Source organism: Leopardus geoffroyi, chromosome B4, assembly GCF_018350155.1.
Source record: "Leopardus geoffroyi isolate Oge1 chromosome B4, O.geoffroyi_Oge1_pat1.0, whole genome shotgun sequence".
In the NCBI taxonomy this organism is placed as follows: Eukaryota; Metazoa; Chordata; class Mammalia; order Carnivora; family Felidae; genus Leopardus; species Leopardus geoffroyi.
This window is the reverse complement of record NC_059341.1, coordinates 45,061,276-45,073,276: the sequence shown is the minus strand read 5'-3', so window position 1 is coordinate 45,073,276 and position 12,001 is coordinate 45,061,276. Positions and strand designations below refer to the sequence as shown.

General features: G+C 43.2%; 1 protein-coding gene across 2 annotated transcripts in view; it reads left to right on the top strand.

The window, feature by feature from the left end:
• The first annotated feature begins 5,961 nt into the window (after nucleotides 1–5,961).
• The window catches only part of STYK1 (serine/threonine/tyrosine kinase 1), a 45,910-nt gene continuing 39,870 nt past the window's right edge, over nucleotides 5,962–12,001 (top strand). Inside the window, exon 1 of one of the 2 annotated variants that reach the window (XM_045463264.1) lies at nucleotides 5,962–6,060. The gene's annotated coding sequence lies outside the window, so the exon portion shown is untranslated. Of the gene's footprint in view, nucleotides 6,061–6,103; nucleotides 6,278–12,001 lie in introns of those variants that run through there. The other variant, XM_045463266.1, reaches the window with a different exon arrangement.

The window sequence follows — 12,001 nt, the reverse complement described above, 5'->3', positions numbered from 1 at the left end:
CACAGGCGGCATCTTGTTAAACCTGCACGAACCCATCCATCTGGCAAATGATCGACTCCGTTCTTTCATGCATAGCCCTCCTTTGCGTCGGGATGCCTCATCTTCCATACGCACTAACACGGACGCTGTGACACACAGACGCAGAGGGTGCCGTCATCGCTCTTCTATATGAAAACGGAGTGAATGTTGGTGAAAACTGGCCTTCATGTGTTTCAGGATAAAAATACAAGCAAATCTTGGTATTTTCCTCCTAACTTAGATAGCTTTCACTAACGTAACCTCGACACCCAGCGTTGTACATCTGTGGTCTTCTACCTTTATTTCAAGACATACTATTCCCCATGTGGAGAATAGTGGCTCTGGAAAGTTGGAGGTGCAGAGAGATGTACTGTGGATCCCGCATGATGTACCAGTGACCACACATGCTCACGTCATCTGATCAAGGCGTATTTCCCCCTAGGTTCCGGCTAGCTGCTGTAACGACCAGTCTGAAATTTCAGTGGCTTGATAGATTACATTTTTTCCTTGCAGATGTGCTTGGGTGGGTGGCTCCCCTGGGCAGTTTTCCTCCCAGGGGCTCCTTAGGAATAGTCTCCTCCCATGCCATGGTGCTGTCATCTTTAATATGTGGTCTCAGCTTGTCCCACTGTCATCCAGCAGGTAGATGGGGAAGTGAGAGGACAAGTCTGTTTTGGATCGTAAGGGAAACATCACCGATGCTTAGTCCATGGGCCAAGAGCTAGTTACATGGCTGTACCTAGATTTAAGAGGGCTGAGCAAGGCCTTAACTGCATCGGGAGAGAGGAAATGGTTTAGGTGAGCAGATCTGACCATAATCTCTGCCCCAATTCCAAAGCGCGATGTGTTAGGAGATGAATCTGGGCTTTAATCGTGGTCCGATTGACTATAAGATCTATGCTTTTCTCTTTATGCTATGTTGCCCTGCAAAGCAAAGGAAGGACCAACAAAAAAGACTAGTTGGTTCTTTGTGCTGCACTTGGTAGGGGCCTAGTCAGGTCCTCAGCTCTGCTCCCTCATAAACCTTCTACTTGTTAGCTCACCAAGCATTGTTTATTGCTGTGTTTACAAAATATGATTTGTTACAAATGACATTTTAATAATCTAAACCTAAAAACTTCCCTAGGCTTAGTGATATTTTTCTCCTCCCTATTCTAAGATGAATTACAATGATATATGACACAAAAAGATCAAATCAGTGAAACATTGACAAGAGAACGAGGTGAAGGACGGATGAGGTTCGAGTCAAGACCGAAGCAGCATTCAATACGTTAGCCATGAAATCATATACATAATAGGGCAGACAATGAATTTGGTTCTAAGATTTGTAGCAACTATGGTTCTAAGATGGAAACACAAATAGTTATAGGGTGCACTGAATCTATGAGAAGAATTAAATCATTTGCTTCAAAAACATGTACAACCACAATAAATATTCAAACCAGAAGAAAATATAACCCATGGAATGTTGGTTCATCCATTCATCTATTTCATGATGGATGAATACTTATCGAGTGACTACTATGTGTCAGATACTATTTTAGTTCTGGGGATACATCTGTGCAAAGAATAAAATTCTGGCCTTATGTAATTAAGGAAGAGAGATGATAAATCAATGATGTTTTAGTACGTGTGGGGCTGCTAAGTCCTAAGAGGGAGAAATGGTAAGGGGGATAGAGGTACCAAGACGGAGTGCGTGGGATGGTCACGAAAGGCTTCACTGACCAGATGACACGTGAACAGAGAACCGAAGGAAGTGAGGTGATCAGCTGTGCAAAAATCTGGAACGTTCTAGAAGCAGTAAATGGCAAGGACACTGGTCTGGGAACATGTTTAGAGTTTTTGAAAGTAGGAAGCCGGGGAGGTGCAGTCAGAGAGGTACTGTGGATCTTGCATGATGTAACAGTAACAACATGTTCACATCATCTGACCAAGGCATATTTTCCCCTAGGTGATGCTGAACGCACTTGACAGATTTCACTCGTTGGTTTTTCTTTTTCTCTACTCTACTTAGACCACTGCATTGGTATAACATAAATGAGTCCTTAACAGGATTTGGGTTTCCTAATCTCAATGCATTTCTTAATCACTTCTTAGAGACTTTAGATATTTATATATATTTTAAAGTTGAGTTTTTTAATGTTTATTTTATTTTTGAGGGAGACAGAGTGCGAGTGGGGGAGGGGCAGAGAGCGAGGGAGACACGGAATCCGGAGCAGGCTCCAGGCTCCGAGCTGTCAGCCCAGAGCCCGAAGTGGGGCTCAAACCCATGAATGGTGAGATCATGACCTGAGCAAAAGTCAGACGCTTGACTGAGCCACCCAGGTGCCCCTAAAGGTGAGTTTTATTATTAATTTTCAGAAATTTAAGTACAAGTATGTACTTAATAAAGCATTTAACTTGGAAAGAGATCTTAGTTCGGATCCTGACTCGGAAGCTGACTTTCTGTAACCATGGAGGAGCCACAATTACTGAGTCTCAATTACTCTACAGTAAAGAAATACACGTTCGAGGCACCTGCGTGGCTCAGTCAGGTATGCGTCCGACTTCGGCTCAGGTCATGATCTCACCGTTCATGGGTTCGAGCCCCAAATTGGAATTCGTGCTGACAGTGCAGAGCCTGCTTGGGATTCTCTCTCTCTCTCTCTCTCTGCTCCTCCCTGACTCATGCTCTCTCTGTCTCTCAAAATAAATAAATAAACTAAAAAAAAAAAAAAAAAAGAAATACGTGTTCTTCACAGTATCCATCTTCTCTGCCCCATAAAGCTGTTCTAGGGATGGAAGAAGATGATGAATCTCAAAGTATGTTGAGACTTGAGTTTAAGACCGTTACTTCTTCTGATCTGCTTCCCCTATTCGATAAACCTGTGCCAGATATTTTGCTAGGGTCTAGATATAGTAATAAATTGTGGTGTCTGCTCTCAGGGAGAATATAGCCTAATAGAAGAAATAAAGAAACTTCTACCAATGAGAAGCATTCTGGGTGCTAAAAAGATGGAGAAGGACAGTCTGTGTAGGAGAGGATTTGAAGTGAAGGTTGGGAACGCTTCTCAGAAGTGAGCTGAATCCTAAAGAACCAGGAAGAATTGTTAGAAACGTTAGGAGAGGAAGGGCAGTGCAGGCATAGGGACCAGAGCGTGCAAATGATTGTGGGGTCAGAGGACGTAGTACTTCTCATTTATTTTTTCTTATGGTAGGGAAAGGGAATATGAACAGTATGACTGAAGGATATTGAGGCTTAGGAAGAAAGAAGGTGTTTATGGAGATGTGTAATCAGTAAGAGACTTCATTCTTCAATAGTGTCAAGATTCCAGATGGGAAGAGGTGTTCCATGGCAAACCTTGCTTGTTGGAGAAATCATTCTGGCAGCAATATGAAAGATGAGAGGGTGGTGAGGCTGAGGGATGGAGACTCGTTAGAAGACTTACAGAGATTCAGGCAAGAGAAGAGGGGGTGAACTCAGTGGAAAAGGGGAAAGAGGAATGATAGGGATGTATAGGTAGGACTGTCCTTGGTGCCATCTGTTGAGCTGGAATGGGGTAGAAAGAGTGATAAGCCTCAATGCAGCATTTCCCAGCTTAAAATTTGCAGTTAAGTGGATTTGGTACTCTAAACTTGAAGCTTCTTAGAGAGACCGGTAGCTTTTTGGAAAATCATATCCAGAGAGTGTTATCAACTAATTGGGGTCAATCTTTAGAGAATTATTTAATGGCACATTTTAAAACCCTGTTCTTTTACTGTTATCAGTGAGGTACATAGAAATATATATATATATATATATATATATATATATATATATATATATTATAAATATATATGCAGTCAGCACAGAGCTCAATATATAAATATTTATAAACATATATATATATATTTCTATGTACCTCACTGATATATGTATATACATGTATATATACATGTATATGTATATGATATATATATACCTCACTGTATATATATGTATGTGTGTATATATATATATATATATATTTTTTTTTTTTTTTAAGTAGGCTATACACCCCATGTAGAGCTTGAACAACTCCAGGATCAAGAGTCGCACATTATACTGACTGAGCCAGCCACGGGGCTCTCGAGGTACGTAGAAATTTTTAAATATTTATTTATTTATTTATTTAAAGGGCACAAGTGAGCTAGGAGCAGGGAGAGAGAGAGAGAGACAGAGAGAGAGAGAGACAGGGAGAGAGAGAGACAGAGAGAGAGAGGCGGAGCTCACCTGAAGCGGGGCTCATGTATTTTTTTCCTTGAAGCAGGGCTTGTGTTCACCTGGTGTGGGACTTGAACTCATGAAGCACAGGATCATGATCTGAGTCAAAGTCAGATGCTTAACTGACTGAGCCACCCAAGCACCCCTCATTTTTTTTAATCAACTTGTAGTTGACCATGTCTCAATAATACAGCCAGAAAAGTGTAAGTTGGAGATTTGATTCAGGATTATTTTTAATGTTTTGCATGAAGGGGACTGAAATAACATAAAATTTAAAACAACAACAACAACAACAAATGTGCAACCCATCAGAGCTTGCACAAGTAGAGGTTAATAAAAATCTAGATTATTAATACTATCAGATAATATTAGTTAGTATTTATATAGTGCTCTTGATTTTTGAGTACTTTCAAGTGTATTTCCTTTCTTTCTTTCTTTCTTTCTTTCTTTCTTTGACATTTAAATTTTTTTTTCAACATTTATTTATTTTTGGGACAGAGAGAGACAGAGCATGAACGGGGGAGGGGCAGAGAGAGAGGGAGACACAGAATCTGAAACAGGCTCCAGGCTCTGAGCCATCAGCCCAGAGCCCGACGCAGGGCTCGAACTCACTGACCGCGAGATCGTGACCTGGCTGAAGTCGGACGCTTAACCGACTGCGCCACCCAGGCGCCCCCTTCTTTCTTTCTTTGAGACAGAGACAGCATGAGCAAGGAAGGGCCAGAGAGGGAGACAGAGAAACCCAAGCAGGATCTGCAGTTAGCACAGAGCTCAACAGCTAGAACTCAGGAACCATGAGATCATGACCTGAGCCAAAATCAAGAGTCTGATGCTTAATCTACTGAGCCACCAAGGTGCCCCTCAAATATATTTTCTATCTTTTTCTTTTTTTAATGTTTATTTATTTATGAGAGAGAGAGAGAGAGCAAGAGAGAGTGAGAGAATGTGATAAGGAGAGGGGCAGAGAGAGAGGGAGACACAGAATCTGAAGCAGGCTCCAAGGCTCTGAGCTGTCCGCACAGAGCCCGACCTGGGGCTCGAACCCACAGACCGTGAGATCATGACCTGAGCCAAAGTCGGACACCCAACCGACTGAGCCACCCAGGCGCCCCTCGGAGAGCTCACCTGCAGTAGAGAAGCCTCTAGAGAACTAAAGAACCTCAGTGTGTAAATTTATTGTACCCATATTACATTGTCCCTACCTTCTTTCTGTTCAGGTACTCCTTTCTGTTTGATATGCTATCGGTCCTCAACAAACTGGTCCCCTACTTCAGTTATCTGTGACCCGCGTTTCTTTACCAGAACTTGTATTAAGTGTTAGTATCCAATTTGGAATTACTTCAGCTGTGTATTTTCTTCAGTGTTTCCTGTGATTATAAATGCCACGTGGGCAGGTAATAGAACTACTTCTGTTTATGCTACGTCCCTAGAAGAGAGCCCAGAATGTATTTAGACAGTATGTGCTAATGACCGATTACCTACTAATGACAGTTTTGTTTCCACTTCTTCGCGATTTCCCAGCAAAGGCTTGAGGTGGAGATTATCCCAGGAGAGGACTCATCAAGCTCAAATTCTCCGCGAATCCGGACTATTGCGAGCACCGACGAAGCCTGCTGCTATGAGGTCGGACATGAGGTGGCGCTGTTGCACTTTATCATGACTTTTTTTTTTTTTTTTTTTTTTTTTTTTTTTTTACCTGGGCTGCCGTCTCCTTCACAACGGACCATGTAGCGATCTCTAGAGGAGGAACACAGTAAGCAGAACAGCAGCAAGTGCAGCTTTTACAGCTTCGGCAGAGGTTTCCTGCTGGCTGGTGCGCGGTGAGTCCCGGAAACCTCAGTTGCCCGCAGACTTCCCCTTGTGGGGAGCCCGCCCCAACTCCATCCTTTGCGGGCAGCCACGCCCCACAGTGGGAAGGAGGGACTGAAAAGCATTTCCTTGAGGCTGGCACACCTTGTCACATCCAAACCGATCATTTTCTACCCCCCTGGCTGGGCCGGTTCCATCTGAGAGCAGAGTGGCCGGAGGAGGGACACGGTAGTGAACTGGGGTTCAGGGGTGGGGTGGGGGGTGGGAGGTGGATAGCTTGGGCGTTTGGGAGGGAAAGGGGGGAGAAGGCCAAGAGTGGGAAGGTTGTGAGAGGCGGTTCGAATTTTATCTGAACGGGCAATGATCACCAGGTGAACGAACCTGTATTTCTTTGGAAGGAACATCTTGTGGATTTTGACTTTTATGTTTTTATGATTGCACGATGTGATATGCTGTTCCGTGTTGACCGGGTTTTTGCTTTCTTCTGAATTTGTCTTCTCTTTTTCTGTGTCTCTTTCCCTTCTACCTACCTGGCAATGTCATCCCCATTTGTCTCCTTTTTCCCTGTCATTTCTTTTTTGAAAAAAGATTTTTTTTAACATTTATTTATTATTGAGAGACAGAGAGACACAGAGCACGAGCAGGGAAGGGGTAGAGAAAGGGGGAGACACAGAATCCGAAGCAGGCTCCAGGCTCCGAGCTGTCAGCACAGCGCCCAACGCGGGGCTCGAACTCACCAACCGTGAGATTGTGATCTGAGCTGAAGTCCCTCGCTTAACTGACTGAGCCACCCAGGCGACCCTTTGGTTTCTGTGACTGTGGCGTCTTTCTGTTAGGAATCCCCATGCCATCTGAGTTTCTCAGACATTTCAGACCAAGCTTTCTTCCTGCTACTTAGCGAGAACCATCAGTGGTTGTGGGAATCAAGCACCAGAGCTCCTGTAATGTGCAGCTCACACACACACAGTGAAATGCACCTGGAAATGGTGACTTCGACCTGATTGACCCTCCTCAGTACTCCTAACACTCAGCGAGGGGCCATCTGGGTCTTTCAGTGAGACATGGGGAGATACCATTGATCCTTGAACATCCCGGGTTTGAGTTAGGCGGGTCCACTTATGCATGGATTTTTTCAATACGTACAGTACAGTACTGTAAATGTGTTTTCTCTTCCTTACGATTTTCTTAATGGTGCTTTCTTTTCTTTAGCTGACTTCATTCTAAGAATCCAGTGTATAATACGCATGATATGCAAAATATCATACGCATACAGTGTTGCTCGATTGTTTATGTTATTGGTAAGGTCGACTGTAGGCTATTAGTAGTTAAGTTTTGGGGGAGTCAGAAGTTTTACCCTTGTTTTCTGCTGCACAGGGGATCGGTGTCACTAAACCCTGTGTTGTTCAAGGGTCAACTCTACGGGCATACTTTGGAGATATTGTGGGTTTGCCTTCAGACCACTGCATTAAAGTGGAATTAATATTGGAATGAAGTGAGTCAGATGAAATTTTTGGTTTTCCAGTGCAAACAAAAGTTATGTTTAGTCTGTACTGTAGCCCGTTAAGTGTGTAATATGTCTACAAAAGCCATGTGTATACCTTAATTAAAAATACTTTTTCTTTCTTTCTTTCTTTCTTTCTTTCTTTCTTTCTTTCTTTCTTTCTTTCAAAATGTTGATTTATTTTTGAGAGACAGAGACAGAGTGTGAGCAGGAGAGGGGCAGAGAGAGAGGAAGACACAGAATCTGAAGCAGGTGCCAGGCTTTGAGTTGTCAGCACAGAACCTGAGGTGGGGCTCGAACTTAACAAACCGCGAAATCACGACCTGAGCTGAAGTTGGACGCTTAACTGAGTGAGCCACCCAGGCGCCCCCCAAATACTTTTTTTTTCTAAAAAAGGCTGTCATCTGAGCTTTCAGAGAGTCATAATCGCTGATGGCAGACCACTATAACGAATACAATAATAATAAAAAAGTTTGAAATATTTTGAGAATTAGCCAAAATGTGACCCAGAGACACGAAATGAGCAAGCGTTCTTGAAAAAAAAAAAAATGCAAAGTTGCTACAAACTTGCCATTTGTAACAAAACAAAACAAAACAACCTGCAATACCTGTGAAGCACAATAAAACAAAATGCTTTAGGACCACACGCCTGTGTTGCTTCCGTGAAAATCATACACTCTTCTTTAGTGCCTTCATCACTATTAGCTTGCTAGGGCTGCTCTAACAAAGGGCCACAAATCGAGTGGCTTAAGCAACAGAAATGTATTGTCTCACAGTTCTGGAGGCTGAAAGTCTAAAATCAACAGCCATGTTGCTTCTCTCTGAGCGCTGGGAGGGAAGGGTCTATTCCAGACCCTTTGCTTTGGCTTGTAGATGGCTGTCTTTATGTTGGTATGGCATTCTCCCTGCATATGAGTCTGTCTTCAAATTTCTTTCTTTTTATTTATGTATGTATTTATAATGTTTATTTTGAGAGCACGTGTGTGTAATTGCAAGTGGGGGAGGGGCAGAGAGAGGGAGAAAGAGAGAGTCCCAAGAAGGTTCTGAGCCACCTTTTGAGACAAAGAGAGGGAGAGAGACAATCCCAAGCAGGCTCTGTGCTGTTAGTGGAGAGCCCGAGGCAGGGCTTTGAACCCACAAACCGTGAGATCATGACCTGAGCCAAAACCAAGAGACCAACGCTCAACCGAGCCACCCAGGTGTCTCCAAATTTCCCCCTTTTTAAAGGACATTGGTCATATTGGATTAGCGCCCACTTTAATGACCTCCTTTTATGTCTCTATTCCCTCTGTTAAAGACTATTTCCAAGTAAGGTCACGATCTGCGGTACCGGAAGCTAGGACTTCAGTGTATGAACTTTGGGGTGGCACACTTCGATCTGTAACAGTTCCTTGTTCTTTCATTATGTACATACTCAGAGTGAGTTGAGTGTCACATAGGGAGTTTTGTGATTCTACGGCTCTGTTTTATTTTTTTTTTAATTTTTTTTAGTGTTTATTTCTGAGACAGAGAGAGACAGAGCATGAATGGGGGAGGGTCAGAGAGAGAGGGAGACACAGCATCTGAAGCAGGCTCCAGGCTCTGAGCTGTCAGCACAGAGCCCGATGCGGGGCTCGAACCCACAGACTGTGAGATCAGGACCTGAGCCGAAGTCTGAAGCTCAACCGACTGAGCCACCCAGGCGCCCCACTACGGCTCTGTTTTAAACTGAGGGTGTTAGTTTCCTATTGCTGCAGTAACAAATCATCCCACATTTGGTGGCTTAAACCAACACAGGTTTTTCTCTTCCAGTTCTGGAAGTCAGAAGTCCAAAAGGGGTTTGCATGCCTTCTGGAGGCTCTAGGAGAGAATCCCTTTGCTTGCCTTTTTTTCAGCTTCTAGAGACTGCTTGCCTTCCTTGGCTCAGGACTCTCTTCCTCTATCTTCAAAGCCACATCAAGTGTTTCTCACAGTTCATTTGCCGGCAGTGACACCTGTGCCCTTTTCTTCCATATTCAGAGTCTTTGTGATTACATCAGACTCACGGGCTAATCTAGAATAATCTCCTCATTTTAAGGTCAGTGGGTTAATTCCACCTGCAATCTTCATTTCCTTTTGCTATTTTAACACTATTAAAAACTAACATATTCGGGGCACCTGGGTGGCTCAGTCGGTTAAGCATCCGACTTTGGTTCAGGTCATGATCTTGCCGTTCCTGAGTTTGAGCCCCACATCAGGCTCCGTGCTGACAGCTCAGAGCCTGGAGCCTGTTTCAGATTCTGTGTCTCCCTATCTCGCTCTGCCCTTCCCCCACTCACTCTTTGTCTCTCTCTCAAAAATAAATAAACATTAAAAAGTTAAAAAAAAAGAAACTAATATATTCATAGTTCTGGAGATTTGGACGTAGATGTGTTTGAGGGGCCACTGACAGCCACACTGAGCTTTGAATAACTGGGTTTTCTTTATTGGGTTTATTGTCCTGTTTTCACTCTGAGGGATCAGTGTTTTGCTTGCTATGTGTAGCAAGGAACTTTATATCCCTTTTATAAGAGAAAACCAGCATCCTGTCTAGTGATAGAGCTAAAAATGTGTTCCCATTGAGCAGAAACCTGGGTAGCATGATACTTCCTATCGAATACTATTAAAAACGACTCCCCATCCCTTGTACTTTTAGCATTACAGCTTAATTCTTTATACCCAATTAATTTGCATAGGTTATTTTTGTATAAAAATGTCTTTCTAGGGGCGCGTGGGTGGCTCCAGGCGGTTAAGCGTCTGACTCTTGGTTTCAGCTCAGGCTATGATCTCACAGTTCATGGGTTCAAGCCCCTCCCTGGGCTCCGCGCTCACAGTGCAGAGCCTGCTTGGGATTCTCTCTCTGCCTTTTTCTCTGCCCCTCCCCTGCTCTGTCTCTCTGCCTCTCAAAATAAATAAATAAATAAACTTAAAAATAATTTCTCTCGGATCCAATGTTATTTTTATAGGTGAATTTAGCTGTGTATTTATCGAACAGCCGTATGAATTTTGACATGTGGGCAGACGCTGCTTTAGGCAGAAGGGACATAGCAATGCAGAAAGGAGCTGGGGTCCTTAAATTCTTGTTGTTGTGAAGGTGTCCCTCTCACTTCCTTCTCGTCCTTCCCCCAGTCTCAATTCCCCACCACATCCCTGGCTTTAGATGTGGCTACTGCTCTGTGCCTACGTCTGGGCTGTACTAACGAAGGACCTAAGGAAGGAAATTGCCATGCCCTCAAGGAAACTACCAACTGTTTGGGAAGAAGCAGATAATAATAAGCAAGCCAATGAAGCACTGAGTCAGCTGGTTGGGTATTCAATGCTCTATATTAGCATATCACCTCTTGGACATGGTTTCTAACTGGGAAAAATGAAAGTAGAAGGGAATGAGCGCACACATACCAAAAAAAAAAAAAAAAAAAAAAAAAAAAAAGTGCTTGCACAGACATCAGCGTAGACCGGAATGAGTCCTGTCCTGAGTCCAGGGACGTGAAATCTGGTTTAAGTGCTTGCACCCTTTTTGCGAGCAAAGAACAAGGGACTTACTTCAGTGTCCTTCATTATTATTATTATTTCGTTATTATTATTGTTATTATTTCCTCTCTTAACAAATTATTTCCTCTCTTTCCCAGGGTTGAGGTAGACTGGGAAACCTCCGGGGATTCTTCCAGGCTTAAAACAAAATGAGTCTTTTATTTTTGAATTTCTCACAATTTCTCTGAGTTTCCGAAGCAGAATAATAATGAGGGGACAGGTTCGAATTCAGCTGGGGAGATGGTCACCTCTGGGCCAGAAAGGAAACTGGGGATGGGGTGCAGGGGTTTCTATCCATCCCTTGACTTCAGCCTCCTTTCGTGAAGGTACTCTTACCCGCTCAGCTCAGGTGGCCTTCACTACTTTTCTCCTGTCTACAAGGCCAGCTGAAATGGGCGGTGTAGATTCCTGCCGCCTCATGTTGTGAATGCCACTTCCTAAGGGTGAGTTTTCAGGGAACAGAAGGATCTCCCTAGGCTCACGCCTCCTTTAACCCTCACCAGTCTCTGTTGTGGCCCGACTTCTAAGAATCGTCGCCACCCACAACTCAGCCAACTATCAAGTCAATAAAGCTAATTCTCAGTAATGGCCATGATCAAATCAACTTGAAGACAGTGATTGCATGTTTCAAACCTGCACTTTTAAGATTTTTATGAACTAAATTACTGGCAAGAATTATAAATGAGAAAGGAAACCTGTTTTAATTTTCCTTCTGTTATAGCCTCAGCCATAGTAAACTGCCCCATCGGTATATATTTCTAGAGCAGTGGTTTTCAATGTTGGCAGGTAACAAAATAGATAGAAATATTGTGCTATTTCCAGAATACTGATCTAAATTAAAATTATGACATGTATATAATTCTAGGCTCTGTCAGAAATCTACTAAGAACAAATTGTAGCAGATGCTGTAGGGTAAGAAAAAA